Source organism: Lathamus discolor, chromosome 6 (genome assembly GCF_037157495.1).
Source record: "Lathamus discolor isolate bLatDis1 chromosome 6, bLatDis1.hap1, whole genome shotgun sequence".
Lineage (NCBI taxonomy): Eukaryota > Metazoa > Chordata > Aves > Psittaciformes > Psittacidae > Lathamus > Lathamus discolor.
This window is the reverse complement of record NC_088889.1, coordinates 71,596,610-71,620,528: the sequence shown is the minus strand read 5'-3', so window position 1 is coordinate 71,620,528 and position 23,919 is coordinate 71,596,610. Positions and strand designations below refer to the sequence as shown.

The 23,919-nt window shown below is 39.0% G+C and overlaps 1 protein-coding gene and 1 long non-coding RNA gene across 3 annotated transcripts in view; one reads left to right on the top strand and one right to left on the bottom strand.

Moving 5' to 3' along the window:
- LRRC4C (leucine rich repeat containing 4C) overlaps positions 1 to 18,990 on the bottom strand; it is a 103,457-nt gene extending 84,467 nt beyond the window's left edge. For both annotated transcript variants that reach the window (XM_065686144.1, XM_065686143.1), the window contains exon 1: positions 18,908 to 18,990. The gene's annotated coding sequence lies outside the window, so the exon portion shown is untranslated. The remainder of the gene's footprint in view (positions 1 to 18,907) is intronic.
- LOC136017676 (uncharacterized) overlaps positions 1 to 23,919 on the top strand; it is an 829,506-nt gene that overhangs the window by 394,052 nt on the left and 411,535 nt on the right. The gene's annotated exons all lie outside the window — the stretch shown is intronic.

Sequence of the window (23,919 nt, the reverse complement as noted above, 5' to 3'; positions counted from 1 at the left end):
CGGTGGATAAAGTACTGGCTGGATGGCCACACACAAAGAGTTTTGGTCAGTGGCTCGATGTCAAGCTTGAGACCGGTAACGAGTGGTGTCCCTCAGGGATCGGTGTTGGGACCGGTCTTGTTCAACATCTTCGTCGCTGACATGGACAGTGGGATTGAGTGCGCCCCCAGCAAGTTTGGCGATGACACCAAGCTGTGTGGTCCGGTTGATATGCTGGAGGGAAGTGATGCCATCCAGAGGGACCTTGACATGCTTGTGAGGTGCGCCTATGCCAACCTTATGAAGTTCAACCATGACAATGGCAAGGTCCTACACCTAGGTCGGAGCAATCCCAGGCACAGCTACAGATTGGGCAAAGAAGAGATTCAGAGCGGCCCTGCAGAGAAGGACTTGGGGGTGCTGGTCGATGAGAAAATGAACATGAGCCGGCAGTGTGCGCTTGCAGCCCAGAAAGCCAACCGTATCCTGGGCTGCATAAAAAGGAGTGTGACCAGCAGGTCGAAGGAGGTGATCCTGCCCCTCTACTCTGCTCTTGTGAGACCTCACCTGGAGTATTGTGTGCAGTTCTGGTGTCCTCAACATAAAAAGGACATGGAACTGCTGGAACAAGTGCAGAGGAGGGCCACGAGGATGATCAGGGGACTGGAGCACCTCCCGTATGAAGATAGGCTGAGGAAGTTGGGGCTGTTCAGCCTGGAGAAGAGAAGGCTGCGTGGGGACCTAATAGCAGCCTTCCGGTATCTGAAGGGGGCCTATAGGGATGCTGGGGAGGGACTCTTCATCAGGGACTGTAGTGACAGGACAAGGGGTAACGGGTTAAAACTTAAACAGGGGAAGTTTAGATTGGATATAAGGAGGAAATTCTTTCCTGTGAGGGTAGTGAGACACTGGAATAGGTTGCCCAGGGAGGTTGTGAGTGCTCCATCCCTGGCAGTGTTCAAGGCCAGGTTGGATGAAGCCTTGTGTGGGATGGTTTAGTGTGAGGTGTCCCTGCCCATGGCAGGGGGGTTGGAACTAGATGATCTTGAGGTCTTTTCCAACCCTAACTATACTATGATTCTATGATTCTAACTAAAGTTTGAGGGCTTCAGTTTATACCCTCTGCTATCACCAGTAATGGTGGTAGCTAATTTCCACACCTTCTGGAATATTGGTAATAAAGAAACTAAGACTTCAAAATCCATAAAATTTAAACTGAGGATTCTTTGTCCCAAGGTTAATGCTGTGTATCCCTGTTCTTCAAAACCAACTGAACCTGGACCATCACTTTTTTTGCATTTGTCATGGTGAACAGCAGCTGTCTTTCACTTACATCATCAGTCACATTTACTCAAGAAGAATAGAACTAACTAGGAATAGCAACTTATACTGTTTGGGTAAGATTATTGGTAGCATGAGGCAAAATACAAAGATCTGAAAAAGGAAATTTACATTTCCAGTAATAGTAATGTTTTTAATTTCAGCTTTTTCAAAACATTGCAGATTAGGATTCTTAAGATATTTATACATTTCTACTTTGGCACCAAGTTTTTGAGGGTTAAGAAATGTTCAGTATCATTGATTTTCCACCTGATAGCAACCCCTTCCTTCTAAAAAAGACTGACGTGCTGATCATATATCAATGCAAGAATGTGCATCTAATTAGGCCCAGCATTTTCCATTCATTTCTGTTGTATTTAGGCAATACTTGTTCCAAAGAATGTTCTAGGTTTTCACCCATATTTAGAAAATGTATTATGTACCATGGTGAGATAGTCTGATTCTAACACAATGTTAGATAATTTTAGTCATAATGATACCATTCAGTGGATTCATAGTTATGCAATGCTATGTTTTCACAGCATTGTGAAGTTGTGGTAAGATACTAATTTCTTGGCATTGCAGCACAATTATTTTCATTTATGAACTCAGAGGGAGCAGGGAAACTTGCCATGCTAAAATTCAAAGCAGTTCTTTTTAGCTTTCTACTTGCAGTCCACAATTGCACATACACTATTACCATAACAGTAATGGTTATAATAGCTCTGTTATTACAGAATAGGCAAATCCATTGGATTTGAAAAAATCAGTGTACACTCTCAGGGATTTTTGGATGAAGAGTAAAAGAAGGCAATATAGAGTTTAGGAGAGTCATGCCTGAAGCAGATCTACTTTATGGAATGTAAATGAAAGCAAAATGCAAAAACCTGAGTACCTTCTTGTTCTCTTCATCAACCAGAGCTTTATGCAGACATCTCTTAACCTAACACCTATCATAAAAATAAAGAAAAATACAATATGTTTGTGAGATAAAATGTCAATTATTTTCTTTAAATTCCTAGACAATCATAGCTCTGACTCATCCAATTTACCCAGTTTAATAAAATAAAACCCCACGGAAGTAACCAGCTATAAAATTCACCATACCTGCCTTCTGCCTCCAATCTGAGAAATGTATTCTGAACAAGTGGCTAATTATTCTTTATATGGTTAATTATCTGTTGAGGCACCTCTGTATAAATCCTATCCTTATCACTCTGGCAACATGGAATTTAAACAACGCACAAAAGTTTGATAAGGAGCTCTGAATTAATGCAAACTTTTCCCAAGACTTTTAAAAGAAGATGAAATAATGTTATGGTGGGGGCAGGTGGGAAGGAATAACTCTGAATAATTATGAGATCAATAAACAATTAAGTGATTCACCAAAGCTATTCAAAGCACCTTTCAAAAAAAAAAAAAAAAAAAAGACAAAGAATCTATGTTGAACACAATTCTTAAAAGATACTTAATGTGACAAGCAAAGCAAGAACACTAGTGATATTGATTTAGGTGTCTTAATTGTGTTGTTACTTTCACAGATAGTTCTAAGGAAAAGCAAAAAAAGAATAAAACAAAGAACAGAAAAAGAAAAAAGGGAAGGAACCCAGCACTATGTTTTATCCCTGCCAGACATATGGCTGAATTTCATTGTACATTTTACTTTTTACTGAATTTGTGATTTTTAAGCAGTGATTCATGTATAGAAAGAGTAAAGGTGGAAACTGTGATAGGAACCTTAAATTCAGCCAATAAACAGCTTTTTATCCATCAGAGTGTTTCTAACTCAGAAAAGACTTGCCTTCCTATGAAAACCCATAGCAACTGCCAATGTGAGAACTCGAGACATCACCAAGCCCTTTGGCTGTGCTGGGAGGTTGCTGGGGTCAGGTTGGTCACAATAAATTGTCCCTAGCTGTGAATCTCACTTTCCTCCTGAAACTCTGAATATCTTGACCTCTGAGTCACATTTCAAAGACTACCTACTCTCCCAGGCTCTCTATTTGCTCATTTGCAGACGAGGGAGGGGATAAGTACCTACATAAGTAAAGAGTAGGTTGAAAGGAGATGATTGTGTATCAGAGAATTCATTTCTGTTTCAAAACCAATACATAACATCAGTTGCTGATTTTATACATTTCTATGCAGGTTTGCAACAACTAGATCAGCGAATTTGACATAAAAGAAGCAAAGCAAATATTGCTATGACTAAATACCTCCCACAGAAGTTAAGTTTAGCTGCATCAGCCAAAATCTTAGCCAAATTTCTTACAACTACTAGCAGATATAAATATACTTGGCAATTAGCTGTCTAGAACTTTGATACTGAATTGGTCCTAACCTTGCACTAAAACAAAGAAATCAGTTTGCTGGGTTCAAGCTAAAAAGGGAAATTTATATATTCATGGGGCATTATAGAAACATTTCATCCAGCAGTGGGAAGTTTTTCATCTACTAAATGCACAAGTTGACATAAGAAGTCAAATGGAAACAACCAAAGATGTGATTTATGACAAAAAGAATTTTATGGCTGTAAAGCTTATGAACTACAGTGCAGGTAAAATTTCACAGGAATGGGTACTGTATTGTCAGTCATTCCAGTCTATAAATTGAAAATATATAAATAATAATTTTGTTGTAAAATATGTAGAAAACCTAAATAAGTTTTACTTGAATACTCCTTATTCACTTGGTAAGAGCTAGAATATTAAGGTGATATTTGAATAAGATCATGTTTGCAAGTATTTTCTCGTAAAAGTAAGAATTGGCAGGCTTGTGACTTTGCTTAACTTTGAGGAAGGAATATTTTTGTTGGTTAATTTGTTGGTGGTTCAACTTATGCCTAAGGTAAAGTAAGTGAGAAGGCAAAGAATCACTAAGAGTTTCAATAGGGTTAGGGTTAGAGTATCATGAAATTGCTGGTGGATCAAAAAAAAGCTTTCTTAAGAACGGAATGACAAAACAGGCATTTTTGACCTTTGTCTCCAGAATTATTTCACTAATGGAATAGTTAATGATAAAAGATGTACATATTCTTTCGTTTTTCTCTCTTACACTGTGCCAGAACACTATGTTTTATGTATGGTGGTAATGATTGCAAGAAAAACTGTGCTGACAAAACAGCGTTTATCCAAGGACCTTTCATGCAACTGAAAGCTTATGTTCATGAAACCTTTTCTTAAATCGCATTCCACATGTTAAACTGGTTTTGATGTATGAAATCTTACAAAGAGAGATTTCTGGCTTCATAAATTGTGGAATATACAAACGTAATTTTTCTTAAGTTACAGAGACGTAAAATGGAGCACATAGAGTGTGTGTGATTTGTTTCAAACAATGAGTCAGAGGACACACAGTGACAGTCTCAAGGAATCTCTAGTGATGACCACTACAGTAAACAAGACTGTCCATTCTACTGTATTTAAATGTCTTTCTAATTGCATTTTCCCTTTAAAAGGTATCATTTGAAATGGTAGAGGTGGAAAGATGTGATACAAGACATGATATTTTTTTCTTCCTTTTGGGAGGCAGAGGATATTGTCATTACTCGTTTGTAAAACCCCAAAAGTTATTAATTCTCAAACCTTTCTCAAAGTGGTTGCTTTTTTATCTAGCTGCCACATAGCCAGTGTTCTAACTATCCTGAGATCTACATGACTAATGTGTGGAGATTTCTATCCCCCTTTTACACAGAGAGATATATGGAAGCAGGTGTTTTGCTAGATATGTAAAACAACACTATTTCCCTGCTATTTTTTCCATAATGCAACCACCTGTGCTAAGAATCATCACTTTATGTTATAAGGCCAAATGCACTCCAAAATCTTCAAGGGCATCCTATCCTTTTAAGCACACATATGTACTCTTATATAAATACGCAGCTTAGCAATGGAAGTAGTTCAACTCATATCAGTGAAATTGATCTGACAGCTCTTCTAGTACATTTTTTCCTCAATATACAATTTGCTTTAGTTCCAGTGAGGCTTCATTCTGGTCCATAGCTCCATCTGCATCGAAATGCTGACAAGAACAACATCATATCTTGCAAGTTTTTAACTTTTTATTAAAAGGAGCTGGAGAAATGCTTAGAAATAGGCAACTGTTTTCTCCAGTCCTCACACACCTCTCCCAATTGCCATTATCATTCAATGACTGTCCAAGTCTTCAATATATCTCTGGCATCAAAAGTTTCTTCAGAAGCTCTGCATGAGCTTCTGAACTCTGCTGCCACTGGGAGGGGATGAAATATTGACAGACAACATCCATAAATAACTCTAGTTAAGGAGTGAGGAGCACTCAAAGTGCCAAAGTTAGTTTTCCTAACTGAATCCATGTTGGTCTCTGTAGTCATTTGACTGGTCCAGAGGAGGTCAATGGTTTGAGAAGTGGCTACATGAACCTCTGAAAAGGGAATCTGGGGAAGAGACTGTGAGAGAAAAAAGCAAGAGACAATCCCAGGCAGTGTCTGCTAGACTTAGGACTTACTTTTCCAGCTCCCAAATCACCTATTGTAATGTTAATGGAACAATCATGCAAAATTTTAGCTACATTTAATTTCATGTTTGATTTGAAACGTAAGGAATGAAACATTACATCAAGAAAATGAGGGCTGTGGAAGAGAAGGGTGCTTCATAAAATTGCAAAATGTTGGAGGAGCTGAGGGTACAAATAAAAGCTTTGTATGAAAATTATCCTGAATGATAAATTTGGTAGGATTTCAATAGTAGGGGAAGCTACTGGCTTTTGCTAGAACCATAATGGAGCACCATGGGACATGTAACCTCCTTCCTTGAAAATACATGACCAAGCTGTATGGAACAGATGTGGAGCAATGAGTGAGGATTAAGGTAGGGTATGAATTTTCAAAATGCTGATTATTACACTGCTCATCATTATACTGACATTCTTAATCAATATGAAGAGTGCTTCTCTATAGTGTAAACTAACATGAAGTAGTTATGACAGTACTCTCAGTGCAACCTCAGAGCAGGTTAGCATATTTTATGCTTGCCATCCATGCTGTTTTCTTCCATAAAACAAGCATGTGAGATCACATAAATTCATTTTTATAATCCCTGCAAAAGTGAGAAAGGACCACAATATAGAACAGAATAGCAAGGTCAGAAAAATAAACTTGTCCTTTTCTAACCTCATCCCCAGCTTCCTAAAATTCATAATATTTGAAAGGTCTGCTGGCTTTCTGTGGTCCCTGCAGTATTGAAAAGGGGTGACTTTGTCTGCAAAGGATTCAAGTTCCCACCATCTAGTATACAGCCCTTTCCACCTATGTTAAGCGAGCATAAAACTCCACACTTCCAATTCTTTACTGTCTGAATTCCAGCGTGCCTCAGTGATAAATGACAATACAAGCCACAAGGAGAATCAGACCTAAGAAGTCTTAGTTTTCCTTTGGGTACACTGACACTGTAACTCTGAACAGCATCTTATGAAGCTGCATTACTGGGAAAATATGTCTTATTATCTTATCTGGTGACAGCCTAAACAGTAGTGAGGAGAAAATTAAATTGAGTATCAAAAATATACCATTAGTTTACATTTCTGTTAGCTGTAGTTGATATATATAACATGGGTGGAGAGCAGTAAGCAATGGAAGGAAGGCTAAAGGTTAAAAAGGAAGTATGACTGTTACAACCTGAGACTTCAAAGTAAGCTTCTGGCACGCTGGTACTGCTGAAACATCACAGACAATGCACTCTGGAGGCAGTACTTAGGTCAATATCTCCTAAGACTTGCAATTTTGCTGAGCTTTTCAGAAAAGGTGAAAGAAATAAGGACTGAATATCTCAGGACATAGAATGTGTTAACGATGTGTAGTTGATAGCAATTGAATATAGTTACCTCTAAAGAAATGTCCTTTACTACCTCAGAGAACACTTTCTCACAGCCCATGACCTCTCAGGCTAGCTACATTCAGCTGTAACAATGAAATTGCCCACTACTCCAAGAAGGCTCTTGAATGCAGGAAACACAGTTGTGGACTATGAAACACTTTATGAAACTCAAAACTAAACAAAGTGACCACCAACATCACCTGTAAGTATATCATAGAATCATAGAATCATATGTATCTTTGCTTTAGCTTTCCATCAGTTGTGCTTTTTTTTTTTTCAGAAAAGTTCAGAACACCACATGTCCAAGAAATCAAGTGAAAAATAACCAGAAATATGAGAAGACAGCCCACTGAGACTATAAAATACAACCTACACTACCAGCAGCTATTATGCAGAGATGCACTGGCAAGCTTACTTGTTTCCTCTTCCCTGTCTCCCTAAACCAAGAAATGTATAAGCAAAAGAAGTAAATAAGTAAAACCAAGTCCACAAATGGGAGTTATTTTATGAGGACATCATAAATCCTTAGTGAAATCCTTTGGTATGTTCTGTGCATTGCAAGCTAAACATGTTTATTGATGATGGGGTTGGAAGCCTGGTTCTGAATGACCAGGCTACATTTCTTCTACCTGCAGAATCACCAGCTGAGAATAAAGGGATCTCAGAACCAGCTACTCTACCATTCTGAATATCCAAATGTACAAAACACAATAATGCCTACTGCACCACAACAGTGTTCCGCAAAGAAGTCCTATGATTCTATGATTTAAAGACATCCAATTTTTACACATTCAATCCAAGAGATAAAGAAAATGTAACTACATTAAGCAATTTTAAAAATCAGGAATTATTTTCACTGTTAAAAATCTACACTTAATTTTTAATCTAAATTTATGAGACTTCAGCTTCCAAAAGCTTGCTGCTTCTTCGAATTTTGTTTGCTATATTAGAAAACATTTAAACATCTTTTTTTTCCCCTCATACAATAATCACATCAGTTCTCAAGTTTCTTAATATATACACTAAAACTTGAGCACCAAATTTTTTCTTTTTTTTTTTTTCCCCAACACTCAATATTTTTGCATCTATTTCCCTTCTTTTCAGCATAAGTTTCAAAACCAGGAAAACTGAAATGTAAAGATCATTCTAGTCTTCCCACTGACATTGTTAAAATCACTATTCTGCTTCTCTGCTTGTTTAGCCAAGGGGCATGACATAGTCTCTTTTAATGCTATCACTGTGGGAGCTAATGTGGAATTTCTTGCCTGTTATGATCTCAAATTCTTTTCAGACTTGTTTTTGCAGACAAGTGTCCCTCATTCCGAAGGTATATTCGGTATCTGTCCTTTTTATGCATAACATTTTGCGTCCAATATCACTCTGTACCATTGTCTCTTTTATCATGCTGCTGACACTTAACTGTTGCAAGGAAAAACTTCTCAATTCATGTGATTCAAATCACATCACTATAACTAACAACATTTAATTAACCGTCACTCACTGCCAGCTCAGGATCAGCAATACAACAGATAAACTACAGTACTAGACACCTACAAAATAACAGTAAACACATAAAAACTTATAAATATCCTTAAATAATTAATCCCCTGAAGTAGTATCACTCAGATATCATTACAGGTCATGTGGGTTACAAGCATGTCCCCACTTCTTGGAATGCAGGCTGCTCTACTTGCTCACTCCTCCTCTTGAAACAGTTGTGGTCCAGCTCTGTGCAGTCCTGTGTTGTCTGATAATGCACAGGCTGGGAAGAAAGCACCCATAGTCCATGTGAGTCCCTGCTCGGTTCACCCTGTGCTGTCATTCCACTAGCTGGATGAAGGCTCCTCACAGCATCCAGCACAGAGGCAGCTCAGAGACACTAAGCCAAAGGTGGCAATGACATGGGGCAACATCTGGAGGTGTCAAATGAAGGCTTTTTCTCTGTTTCGCTCACTTGCCCAGCCACTCATGCTTAAACAGTTTCATGCTTCTTTTATACTTTCCCAAGCTTTATTTTAGAATGTTTCTGTTTCTGTTTTGTTCATTTGTTCTTTTAAATTCTCTTCTTTAGCCTATGGCAGGGGCTTGGAACTAGATGATATTTAAGGTCCCTTCCAACCCAAACCATTCTATTAAATTGAATGATTCTATGAAATCCTTTACTACGAAGATGGTGAAGCCCTGGCACAGATTGCCCAGAGAAAGTGTGGATGCCCCATCCCTGGCAGGGTTCAAGGCCAGGTTGGGTAGGGCTTGAAGCAATCTGGTCTAATGAAAGCTGTCCCTGCCCATGGTAGGGGGTTGGAACTGGAAGAGCATTAAAGTCGCTTCCAAACCAAACCATTCTGTGATTCTATGATTATGAGTTTGGGGAAATGTCCTCTCAGTTAACTCAGTTATCTTATTTGTGCAGTTTACCCCCACATTCCCATGATAGCAGCAGTTCTTATCTAGGCTATTTTGCCAGCTGTGGGCCCTACACTTTGTTAAGTGTAATTTTTGGTCAATCATCTCTCTGGATCATTGATGCAAATATTATAGAAAAAGTTACAACATCTGTATAATCCATTCAAATACATTTCACTGCAATACTTAGTTTTGAATATTCCACCAGTACTTCTAAGCTACTTCAGCATCCTGTGTAGTTTAAATGGACTATATTTTCATGGTAACTTCTATCTAACAACCCTGCAGTATCACGATAGGTTCAGATTGGTTGCTTAATAGAAAATTGGGGACTGGAACTAGATGATCTTAAGGTCCTTTCCAACCTTAACCGTTTTATGATTCTGTGATTATGAAATACTTCCCATAAAACCATACTATTGCTGTTAAACATTTCCCCTGATTTAATTTCTGTCACCTGAATCCTGTGTTGGATTTTTGTTATGTTGCCTAAAATTTATGTCAAACTAAATGGTCAATGATTACACAGTTCACTGCACTTTTATGACTGGAATATTTGCTAGGTATATACTGTAGAGTACTCTTTGGAAAAGTATAAAAGGACTGTTGATTCAAAAATATTTATCTTTAATAGATGTTTTCCAATATCCTTTTGCTTGCTTTTCCTTTCATGATAAGGATTTTTAATCATTATTTTTTCCAGAATAGAAACATTAATTGAATAATTCTGTCAGTTCTGCATCACTACTGCCAGTAACTCTTCATAGGATGTATTCAGAAAAAGCAGCAATAAGAACAGGAACAGCCCCTCAGTTCTGGTAAATTCTAAGCCTACCACTCAACTTCAATACTTCTATCACATTAACCTTATTTTTTTTTTATAGGGGTTGTTATCTATTTTCCTGTGGAGTGGGTTTTTTGGGGGTTGGTGGGTTTTTTTTCCCATTATATGCTGGTTTGTGTTGATTTTGGTTTACTTGTTACATTTTAGCTTGTATCAAAGACAGACTCATAGTCAAATGTAAACTCTTTTAGGAGTTTGTTTTTATTCTGGCAAGCCACTATATTCCTAAAAACTGTTCACTTTATATTCACAGCTTTCTGTTTATATGTTCTCTTCAATCAGTTTTTCTTACAGTTTTCCTCAGGTTTAGAAGATAGGTCTTTCTGAAATAACACTGTTGGCTGCATTCTATCTTTCATTTGCTGTAGGCAATCATCAACTTCATACTTCTTTGACACAAAAAATCCTATCTAGATGATACTTTAAATCAGATGCAATACCTTTCATGATAAGAAATTATCTATATTTCTCTGCAGGTGTAATGACATTCTACTACTGCTGCATGAGCTCCCCAAAGCTGAAATTTCCCATTAAGAAATACAATTATTTTTTCTACATGTTATGGGAAGTTACTTAAGGACTAAGCCGTCCTTTCCTATGGTTTGATTCAGTAGTCTTTAACAGATACCTCTAGGCTTTTACTTAATGTATAGAACTTAATCTTCAGGGGCAGACTGCTCAGTAAATTGTACATTACAGAAAGAGGGATACCAGCATGAACATTCACTGAAGGTGAGATTTTTCAGGCTTTTTCCAGTTCAGAAGAGAAATCCATTATAGTTTTAATTCCCTGCACCATATGCAGTCAAAATTCACATGGGCATTAAGTGCAATAAACCTCTTACTGCAGTAGTAGGCTGTGCACTGTGTATGAGCAACCTGAAAGGCTAATGGGGTCACTACCCTTCCCCTTCAGTAGCTGTGTCATCAACAGCCCTAATAAAAAGGAACTTCAGTTCTTTAAATGATGTAACAAATATAAAAGCTTGCCTCTGGAAAAATTATATATAACCCCACTTGTAGAAGAACCTGCCTGTCCAATAAGAGCTCACAGAGTAGTGACAGAGAAAATTATAGTAAAACTAACAGCTATGAAAAAAACCCAAAGCCATTAACAAAACCTAATCACCCTTTGGCAAAAAAGCTCATGGAGTTTAAGACATTTTTGTGCACTTCATTTGAAATATGCATTGATTGCAGGAGGAAAAATGACGGCTCCCTATTTTAACCCTTTTGTGTCCTTGGAGAGCCTCTTTTAGCCTTTAAAAGGTAAACTAAAACTTTTTCTTTTGTTGTTATAACACAACAGTTGTTATAAACCGGTTATAACGTCACATTATTCAGTTATTGATATGAATAGTCAAAGCACAGAGATTACACCGTCACCACATTCTCCTAGACATGACTGAATATTCAGCTCTAAAATACGGCATTTTAGAAAATATTGTATTTTGTTAATAGATATCGAGATTTTATTGTGCCCAATTACTTAGTTCATGTATCAATTATTACATTACACACTAATGAAAAGGAAGCATTAATACCTGGAAGGTCTCCAGGAACTGAAAAGGCAATATGGAACATTTGAATATTTAGAAGTTTTTGGCATAATAATTTGAAATGGTATTTGGATCGCCTTTTTCTGTCTATTTCTGGGACTAGAACAGGTTTTATACTTCATTTAGGAGAAGGAAAAATTAGACAAAAATCAATCCTGCTGAAGCAATTACTAAAGCTCCAATTGACATTAGCTGGAGCAGGACAGGGTTTATCTTTGCAGGGTGACAGAAGAGAAAGAAACTTAAAATGAATGAAACTGATTGCACCAAAGACTTACTACAGAACCAACTAGTTAATACATGTTTCAGTGCTGCATTAGAACAGAAATATAGGCATTAGTGAATAAAAATCAAAACAATCCTTTTGATTAATTCTTTACAAGACAGAATTCTCACTTGTACCAGTTTAAAGAAACAGTGCCATGCCAGTCTCTTCCACCTATCCGTTAATAGTTGGTTTTGGAGATTAAAAAGAAAGCAGTATGTTGGTCTATAGCTGATGAAGACCCAATAACGATGAAACCTTCATCCCTAGCTCCCTACTTCCAATTCCAGTCAAGACAAATGGAATCTGATGGGCTTCAATAATCTAATGAGTGGGCAGTAGCACAGTACCTGATGAATGAGATGAGTAACTCTCATCCCCATCATAGCTGGCCACCTTTTTAACCATCTCAAAGATGCTAGGGGAAGTTTAACGTACATGATCAGAATTAGTGACTGCTTAAGGTCTTAAGACAGTCTTTAGCTTAAGGTCGTGACTGAATGTGGCAGATGAACTCACCCTAACAAACCCCTGCAAAAACTTAGTGCCACTAAGACCCAGCAAAAGCCTCTGAAAACTTCCCACTGCAGCTCTTGTCATGCCCACATGGTAGTGGCCAACAGGTACAAGGGAGAGGAATTTGAGTCCTGAGCCCATGAGGGGTACGTGACCATATCTGACCACAGATCAGACTTGACCAGAGTAAAAAAGGAGACCCTTGGGCAGCTGTTTGGTGTTGGTCCTGCTTGGAGCAGCAGTTTGCACTTAGGGACTCTCCTTTTGGTTCCATCAAATGAAACATTCTATGATTCTATGAAAATTCTCGAGATGAGAGCCCTCCGTTTTTAGATGAGTGAGTGTGCATTTTGGATCATCGGCCATAAACCTTGACACTCAATTCTTAAGTCAGCAGTGTAGTGACAAATCCATGTGACATTCCTAATCTGTAGCTGATATTGATGGAGATTTAATCAAGTTTGAAAAATAAATTTTGGTTGGTCTCACTTCACTTGTTTTGTGACACTGAGGTGCGATAATAAACAGTGTGAAGAAATCTATGCTGTATTACTCATGCTGTACTCATAGAATCATAGAATGGTTTGGGTTGGAAGGGACCTTAAAGCTCATCCAGTTCCAACCCCCTGCCACATGCAGGGACACCTTCCACTAGACCAGGTTGCTCCAAGTCACATGCAACACTCCTCTCATCAATAAACAGGCTCTTTATGTGGTTTCCTTTATTTTATGTAACGTAGCATGTGAGTGAAGAGATTATTGACACAAAGGTGAAAAAATGCTCAGGCAAAAATAAAATGCACTGGAGATCTGAACTGCAGTAATACTTCCTAAAAATTACTACCACTGGTTTTCAGGATTAGGTCTGACCATTACAGCAATCATCCTTATACATATGGTGAAGGAAAAACACCAACTCCTGGATCTTCTAGATGTCAGTTCATATTATACTGTCCATACAAACATGAAAGGAAACAACATTCGTATTGCTGAAGATTATTTTAATCCACAGAACTGTATGGATTCCATAGCTGCCAAATAATTGAAAAGAGAACCCTCAACCACAAAAAGCATTACTAAATTCTCTGAATTGCTGCTGGTTTGCAGACAAACCCACATTCATTCAGCTTATCTTGGAGTGAGACTTTTGAGTAAACTTCATGTAAAACCACTGTTGCTGGAGTTTTTTTGCTTTGTTTTGGGGTTTCCTTTTAAGTTTTCCTATTTTCCTGGTTATATTGCTCCCCCATAGTCCTGACATACCAAGTACAAGCTCTGCAGCAAATACTATGGGAGGTTTTATTTAGTGGTCTAATGATGCCTCTCTCTCTTTCCCAAGCAGCAAAGGGTAAATCTTGTCTCAGCAATGTAGAAACAGAATTTCAAGGGTTCTTGCAGCGGTGATAGTATTTAAATTTACAGAAGCTCTGGTATGTACCTGAAATTCATTTTAATCTTCCCAAGGTATAGATTCAGTACTGGGAAGTTCACTGTTGTTTCTAATTGTCATCGACAGCTACACTTTGCTTGCCTGCAGCTATCCAATTAAAATAGCACCACTACACAAAATATTGTAATATATTTGATGTCCTAACAACAAGAACCTCACACTCTTTTTCTCTCCAAGAATTTCCTCCTAATTGAGTTTCAAGCATATTATCAAATGACAAGGAAGACCAGACACATGCAAGCCGATAATGCAGCCTTCAAACACCTTTTCCTATTGCTGGGCAAAGTTCTGTGGAGATATCCCTGATTGTTGTGTATATCAAGAGAGAGAAAAAACAGAAACGGAGAAGAGAAAAAAAGCTCAACTCCAGCAGTGGAAAACATTTAACTTGTGCCCTGAGATATTGCTATGGCAACATTTAAACAATGAACAGAAAGCTCTGCAGTATTCTGCTCTTGTATTCTGCTTTCACTTCCTTGGATACCAAATGTAAATCCTAATTCTCTTTTACTGTGTGCATGCACAAGCGTCTAATTTTTGACTTTTCCTCTAACAGATAGAGAAGTACCCAGGCCTCCTAGCAGGAGCTGCACCTTAATTCACTTCCATGTGTTGCAGTTTGTGAATATCAATTAAAACATACCACCAGCACACTCATCCTCCCTCTTGCATCCTTATTTCTATCTCCCAAGAGAAGAGATTGTAGGGTGACCGTGATAGTACAGCTAAATAACAGGAACCCTTCCTTTCTCAATAACATCATTTAATAATGGGGATGTTATCATAAAATAATTTGGGGGGTGGAACTAGATGATCTTTACGGTCCCTTCCAACCCAAACCATTCTATGATTCTTTGAAATAAAGCACTCCAAAGTGTCACAAGCCAAACCCCAATGTCTTCTGCCACTACAGAAAGTGGAGGCAGGATCCTTTCCAAGGATCTACACTGTTAGACTCAAGCATGCTACAAGGCTGTTTCCAGAGCACCATGGCTCCTGCTGCTACTAAATCCTTTTCATCTGGGTTGTCCTGTGGGGGCAGCAGTTTATAGCTGAAGAAAGCTTGTTTTTCATTATGATTTTCATAGAGCAGCTGGCTAGAGGACAGATAGGGATGCAGAAAGAGGGGCCCTGCTAATAGTAGCCCAAAGTCCAGCAAGCTTGACTACTCTAGAAATGAGCTGGAGGGTGCTAGTTGCATTTCTTCAGAGTCATTTTCCTCCCAGACAGCAAATGGCGCTAATTCCAGCACCTTTCTCCCTCTCCTTGTTCCCTCATTAGCAATCAGGAACAAAGGGATATCCCCAAGCCAAAGTGAAGGCACATTGGCAAGACGGAGGTGGAGTTTCTTGCACACTGTTGCTGTGCAAAGTGCACTCCAGTGACTATACTGCAGCTTCACTCTTCAGTAGCATGGCTTGGGAGTTTCTACCAGCACAAAGCTCTCTCAAAATGTGCTAAAATCCTGTCCTGAGACCCATTCAAAACCTTCCTGTCTCATATTGCTACAGCAAGAATCTTCATGTAAAATGGGAGATGTTTTTCTAGGTCACAGGCAAATAATTCTGAAGGCTATTTGTAGGAAGCCATACAAGTACCTCAGGAATCCCCTTATTTTCCTTCAGTACCACTTTATTACTTGTATTGTCTCACATCTAGAGCATTCTTTCATGGATATTACCCAATCTGAAAGTGTATTTTTCATTCATCGGTGTTTCTCAGGCTGGGAGATACTGTGACATAAAAGCTGGTGCTTCAGAAAACTGAACCTGCCACTATTCCAAATCAGTGCAAGTCATTCCTGACATGTGAAAAGACACTGACTAGCTGCCCCATTGCATTACTAACTTACAGTTTGCCAAGAATACCTGAAGTTTGAGTTGCATGATCTCTGACCTGGATAAAAAATCAGAACTAATGGGGCAGGCTCCTACAGTGCAGTTTTCTCTTTCCTTCTGTACAAGTGTTTGGTGCGTAAATATACACATAATGGTTCTGTGTACAGTGCCAAAACACCAGCTCCTGGTGTCATTACCAAAAGGATGGTCGACAATTTGAAGAGGAGACAACCCAGAGGACCAGCATATACTGCTGAATGATAAACCTATGCTCAGGCACATTAGAGGGGAGTAGCCAGCTGTTGCCTATGATTGAGGAAATTTGCTGTTCCTCATTCAACTGGACAGTTAGATTGACTTTGTGGCTGTTTTGTTTATGGTCAGCCCTTTGGGCTCTGGATAAGCCCCAGCAAAAAATGCTAAGAAATACTATGCTCATTCCCACTTTGCCATACTCATTCCATCCTTGAGACTGAATTGAGTTAAACTCTAGGCTGTTCCATGCATCTTTTGGCTACTGTATTAAGTGAATGATTCACTGAAGTGTGAAACTGTTGCCTCTTTAGAAGCAGACGTGCATCCTTAGCTTCTTGATGTAGACAAGGTTTGCCTATTTCAGTCCAAACTGGAGGGTAATTTTCCCCAGTGCTTCCTTATCTCATCAAGCAAATCTTCCTGTTAAGTTATTGCACCAAAATCAACGAGGCACCTATGTAAGCTTTCCATTGTCAAAAATAGGAGTTGCTCTATCGAATCTATTGTTTGTGTTTGCTTAACAGGAATCCAGGGAAGAGCTTGGAGATGCCTTTTCCTTAACCAACTCCTTTTTCCTTCAGTAATTACTGAGCAGCAGCTTAACACAAATTTAGCTGCTCTGTTACTGCAACTGCTGATGTAAACGTAGCCCACAACAGGGCACAGACCTATAATGATACATGAAGGAATGGAGACCAGAATTTCACACTTATTTTCAGATGCTGACAAACTTATTACCCATTTAGTGTCCCACCAGAAAATATATGCCCAGATAAATAAATGAGGACAAAGCACTTCATATTAAACTGATTTAACTATACTGAGAAAGATGAGAGCAATTGGAGCTGGAAGGAACAATTTTTTGCTTTGTCTGCTCCCTTTTTCTAAACACAACAGCACAAAGGGTCCAATTTGTTTGTGTAGCCAAAGAAAATTTCCCAGAGATTTCTGTGGGAGCAGAATTGAACCCTAAATCTTAATCCAAGTAGCCAATGGTTAAGAGGCATGACCTCCAAACAGAAGCTCATGGGAGACATTTGGGAGGCAGGTCTCTTTTCCATCTCTCCAAAAGATTCAGGACATTTACATGAAGTAGCAGTAGTGTGAATGTATGGGTAAAGGTGTGAAAAAGAAAGATGCTAATATTTATGTGTTTATCTAGGGAAGCTGGAGCTCTGGTTCCGTTGTTTCATGCAGGAAGCTTGTGGAAAGGGAAATGCTGCCAGAAAAAGATGTTAAAATACAGCTCTACTAACACGTTTCCCATCCCTGCATTCTCTTACCTCCTCCAGAATATTGCAGCTTGGGGAAAGTAAAATCAGTGGCAAAGCTAGTCCTGCACCTTGCCTGCCAAAAAATATCCATATCTGTTCCATAGCTCATTTAATTACCTATTTCTCTCTCTTATTCTCCACCAGTTTTGGCCTAATACTTTCAGCTAGAGGCTGTGCATGTAAAGGCAAAGGTTGAGAAGAGCAGAGGTGAGGGAGGAGAGAAGGGAAAGAAAGAGAAAGAAAACTCCCTATTTACAAGGTAAGTAGTCATGTCAGGAGAGAGGACAGAAGTAGCACTCTTCCCCAAGGGAAAAAAAGGACCTCTATTTGAAACACCGTGCTATCTTCCCTTTATTCCATATCCGCACACCACATTTCTCCAAGAAGGAAAGACAGAGACATTTACTGGTCTGTTACACATAATATCTAATCTGTGAACCCCACTATCTACAAGCCACTTTTAATGATTTTCATTATCAGCATAATAACAAAAACCTCCTAATACCATAGTATCCTCTTACTGCTTGTCAATCCAAGTAAACCTCCTTCAACTACCATGAGAGTCCATTGGGAACCTGAAGGATTCACCACAAAATCACAAAGAATTTCCTAAGAGATCTGGAGGGCATGACTGGCTAGTACAGTTTTCTAAACTAACCTTCCATACAAGAATGTTCTCTCCCTGCCTGTTACTGCTTTTTCTTTGGTGTAAAATGTATCATTTCTCTCAGAGCTGCCTCCTCAAAATCATGAAAACCCCTTGCCCTACACCCCCTAATCCCACCAAAAGCCATCCTTCACCTCCCTGCTTGATTACATTTTTTTCCTGTTAATACACCATATAGATCTGCAATGTCAGATTGGGTGCCAACATCCAAATCACAGCCTTTCTGTGTTTGAAACACTTACCAAATAAACAAACCAGCCTCCTCAGTGCATCCAATTCTATGCTACTTGCATCCCTTTGTACAGACTGGGCAATCAGACAGCACCCCCCACTCACTGCAGGGGTTTTATCTGAAGATTTCTTTGCTAGTGAACATTTGTAAATGCTATAGAGCCATGCAGGCAGGCATCTGCAGCATACTACCAAGGCTGGAGTTTTACTAACAGGAACATTTGAACTATTAGGAGAAGGAGAATTCAGTTCTGTCCTCATTCCTTCCCTTCTCCCTTTCCAACCAACCCTCCCCCCCCCCCCCCCCCCCCCGCAGCCATTATCAAAATCCGGCCAAATGCTTATTCAGCTTGGGGGGGAAAGACCAAGAAAAGAGGGATAAGGAAGAAAGAAGAGAGGCAACGGGGGTATGTCCTTTCCCAAAATATTATAAAATGGAAAGTGTACTTACTGTGTCTTCAAAGATTACATAGCTGGAAATCCGAGTGGTTACGAAAAAGCAGAGTGGGGGGCAGGGCTAGAAAACTATTTCATTTCAGCAACCAAACCAAAATTAAAACCAAGAAAGGGCATAAAAATAAATTATATCCAATTGCAATTTCCCAGTAATGTCAGTCCATACAGGTGCCAATCCAACCCAATGCTGCTGAAGTCTTCCCCTTCCAGCAATTTTGCTTTCTTCTTTTCAGTCCTTTATTTTCCCTGTAGATTTCAACTTTTCTGCCTAGAATTGCTGTAGTGGTAACATCGATGTTTGCCTTCACTAGAGAAGAGTGGTTTAAAATAACAGGTGAAAAAAATCAAAATCCTTGCAGAGGATGAATGGTCCTCCTCCTTTCTGAAACTTTTCATTCCACAGTGGCTTTTTTGCCTAGTTTCCTTTTTCGGAGGTTTTCTGCCTCTCTGGTTCCACTGCTCTCCATTGCTCACTATTTTTTTTTTCTCTGGAGAGCAGAAAGGGCTGTATTTCTTTTTAAGCAATACTCCATCTGTATTCTTTTAATGCAATTTTGTTGTGACACTTAAGATCCAGGTCTTGCCAAGCAATTTGCTTCTTCCTCTTTCTTTGCTGCACTATCAATTACCCAGTCCATGTGCCTCCACATTAAAATGGGGATTCCCATTCTTCTTTTTCTCTGTTCCCCACACTCTTTTAGAAAAGAACCTCCTTTTGCGTTTAAATTTTTATTTGCACCTGTCAAAAAGATAAACTTTTAGTCTCTCTTCCACCCTCTTCAAAAATCTGATTAGATTTCCAATCACAACCCAGTGCGCAATAGAATTTTTTATTTCGGCAAGAAGCCAGCAATCCACAGCATCAGCACCCTCGCCTTGCTTCAAACTCCACGTTATATCCGTTCGCCTTCCCTCCAACTCCTCTGCATTTTCAGAATCTCACATATAATGGAACAAGGTATGGAGGGAGTAGAGAAAAATTCAAGGTTCCCACCAGCTGTCAAGAATAAATCCATCACCTTGCTAATTTTTAAACACTTGGGACAAGTGCTTTGAACACCCCCACTCCCATTTCCCCCCCACCTCTTCTCAAAATCCTTCTGATGTTAAAACTCCCCCAATGGGGCACAAAGGAAGCCCAGGGAGGCGTGATTTGTCTTCTCAGCTGTAAATTTCATAAGCACCCTTTGCTTTTCATTTCAGCTTCCTCTTCATCATTTGTCCAGCAGCTATACAGATCCAGCAGCACTGAGACGGATAAACTTCTAATTCATCTTTGAGGAGAGAGAGGGAAAGAGAGACAGGAAAAAAAAAAAGCTCTCCAGTCTCAGCCTCCCTTTTCCTCCCTTTCTCTATTTCAGTGCAGGTCTGATCTCATTTCCGAGCTCAGCCTGGTGTTTTTCAGATGTACAAGCTAGATTCCTCTTCCACGCAGCAGCGAGTTAGTCTCCCATCTTCTTCCACATGCCAGTTATCTTCCCCCTTTTCTTCCTTCCTTCCTGCCTCCCTCCCTTCCAAGATGACACGGTACCAGCAGTGCAGCCGCTTCTTTCAGGTTTTAGTTTCATCCCTGAAATGCACAGCCCTTTGCACAGCTGAAACCCTTCCTCCCTCCCATCAGCTTCAGCCTGAATTCTCCCTGTGTGTGCATGGATGTACGCATGTGTGCATATATCCAGTTCTGACAGCTGCTGCTATTGCTGCTGGGAGTTGCTCGGCTTCTCTGTCTCTTTGGCTTTCTCTGACTCCCCACATTTCAGTGCCACCCTAGGATCTGCAAATGCCCCAGGGCCAGTCTTTCTGGTATAATCCTCCTTCCCCCTTTCTGTTCTCTCCCCTCTTTATTTATTCTTTATTTATTTTTTATTCTTTTTTTTTACCCCTTCTGCCTCTCTCCCCCCTTTTCTTTTCTCTGCTTGTGATCAGTAAAATACAATTACCCAATTACCTCCCATCATCTTAGCACTGATTGGTCGAGTGTATTAACACTTGATGTCAGGAAAGGGAAAGGGAGCTGCTCTGACATGGCACTGCTGCCACCTGGTTGACAGTCTGGGAAGAAGCTCAGGGTTGCCTTACATCAGGAATTCAAAAACCAAGGGAACATCTTAAGGTATGTCAAAACCCATTTTCTTAAAAGCTTGCCCTATTCTGACAATTCAACCAGTATTCACAAGTAGCAGCCTAGCCACTGAAACAGAGGGAATGGCAGTAATGCCCCGTTCTGACATGGTTTAGTGGTCGTCTTGGCAGTCCTGGGGTAATGGTTAGACTTGGTGAACTTAAAGGTCTTTTCAAACCTGGTTGGTTCTGATTTTATGATCCCTGGCAGTGTTCAAGGCCAGGTTGGACAGGGTCTGGAGCAACCTGGATACACATATAAGTTACCTAACCCTCCAATTTGGCAGCTGTTCCAGGCCAAAAGCTCTATGAAGCACTTCAAGATTTCAGTGGGTTTACATGATGTCTCCAGTGATCTGTTAAGTGACAGCAACACAACAGTACAGTCACCTATCAAATATGCCATAGTTTGATCAGAATTACTTCTGACCAGTCTTTTTAAGATTTCTAGCCTGATTCCCTAATTTGGGCCAGTAAAGTACTGACAGGTTATGTACTTACCTATTTACTAAGGTATGTTAGATGTACTTCTGTATGTCACCTAAAAATTGGGCTTGTGTCCTGCTCTTTCAGGGACCTAAATTCAATAGAAATTTTACAGAAAGCTTTACATGTACAAAGGTAGATACATTGCCCTTTCCAACATAAAGGGAAACAGAACATGGATGATGTATGTGCTGGCACTTGGCTCTCCCAAAATCAGAAATTATTTGTAGATCTAACTCCTCCACACAACCCCCAAAACAGAATGACAGGTGTTTTTATGGTAATTCTAATAAATCTCATATATTAAGCAGTAAGTCAGAGTTATTCCATGCATGCAATAACAGAGCTAGCTCTGCTCAGTCCTGTCTCAAACAGCCAAGTTATGTTGGTATCCTTAATTAGCTTTCGATTTTGGTGATAAATCAGCATACTTAAAAATAAAAGGAATAAATTTTTAAGTTAAATGTCCTAAGTTTTTTCTTGAATTCATAAGCTGAGTTCAATCAAATAATACTTAGTGAATCATTAACACTGACTTTTAGATTTATTCTACTGACTCAGCAGGCTTTCTGGTGAGAAAGTTCTACCAGATGTAAGTTAAGCAACTGGAACCAGGTCTTTAATCACTGCTATATCATTTAGCATCTGCTCTTACTATCACTGCAGTCAGTAGCAAACACAACTGACCTCTGATGGGTGAAAAACTGAGTGTGTAGTAATAACAAATAACCCAAACATAATGGTATTTCAAGAATGCTGAAAAAAAATGTTTGTTGGTTGGTTGGTTTTTTTTCAGAAGGCTGCAAGTGTGACAGGAGATGAAGTTGCTGACAAGTAACAATCTTTTTCTCAGTTGGTGAGCTTATTTTGTTCCCATCTGATTCACTGACACTGCTGGTATATTTTGGGTCTACAAACGTGTTATGAGAGTCTTTTTAATAACTAAAATCAAAAAAACCACAAGGTTGTTCCTTTTCCCAGAAGGATAAAAACATCACAGCCTAATATATGTTTGCTCCACTGTTTCTTTAAAAACTGCCTAAACAATTCCCTGCTAATGTTAAAGAGCCTGAAAGCAAAAGTGAAGGCTTCTGTAACTGAATTAAACAAATACATGGGCATCAAAACCAGAAGACACGCAGCTTTTGGGGATCAAATCAGAATCTAAGACCCAAGCATTTACAGTACCTACAGTATCATATCACTGTGGATACTAATACTTCACTTTTGATGGAAATTTGCACATTTTGTATTGTTTATGTCTATCAAATTACTTCAAAATACACATTTCTAACATGCAGTACTTCAATAAATGTACATATATATATGAAGATAATGTATTTGCTGCATAGATATAACAAACAGAATTAGTACTGAGATTATATAATGCTGTAGGCTATCATAATATCAAAGTTTGTTATTTTTAATATAGTAATTATGCTTTATAACATTATAAACATATACTGATAGAGCTTCTTGGAACATAACTTGAAAGCAATCTGATTTGTGGTATTTGAGGTGACACTGCATACCATATGAAAAGGTAAATATTCTTCTACTAAACAAAATAAAAAACTAGAATTCTATGATCTGTTTTAAAAGCATGCATGACACCTATGTGTGAAAACTATTTAAAACAAATATTTTAGTATTATCAAAAGAAGTCATTTGCTAATCAAATGTTAAAAGAGTATCTTTAGCACTGGGTAGGATTGATTGTGTGAGACTTTTCCTACATTACATTGAACATTGTGGTCACCAAATATGATTGTTTGTATTCTTCCTTCAATCTTTTATTTTGCAGATCTTCCTGGCAAGAATACTAATTCCCTACATATCAGTTCACAAAAGCCATCCAACAGGGTGAACTAATATTCAAAATGAAAGCACCATAGAAAACTTTGGATGATACACCTGACACATTTTACAAGCACTGGCAAGGTGAGACAACAAATATCCTGGGACCTTTTGTTCAGGTCCTAAACTAGGCAATTACTACCCTTCATGCCGATTCCCCATCACTGGGCACACTTAAGTGGACAGCAAGTGTTAAGAGCAGCCTGGGACTTTCACAGGCAGTGCTTGTACCATACACTCCTGCAATGGTTCCAAATCCCAAACACACAGTCGCAAATGCATGGTGGAGGGATCTGGGTCCTGGTTCCTCTTATGGACCAAGATCATCATGAATCCAAAGGATGAACTGTAAAGAAAACTAGACACAGACCAGCAAGGGAACTTTGTTTTTCAGATAATGGCAAAAGCTTGCCTGATCAATCCTGAGTATGGACTGATAACAAAAATCAGACGTTATCTCTTCACATACCAAATATGGACAATAACAGGCTTTATATCACACCTTTTCCTTCTTGACAGATGACGTGAGTTAAAGAACTGAAG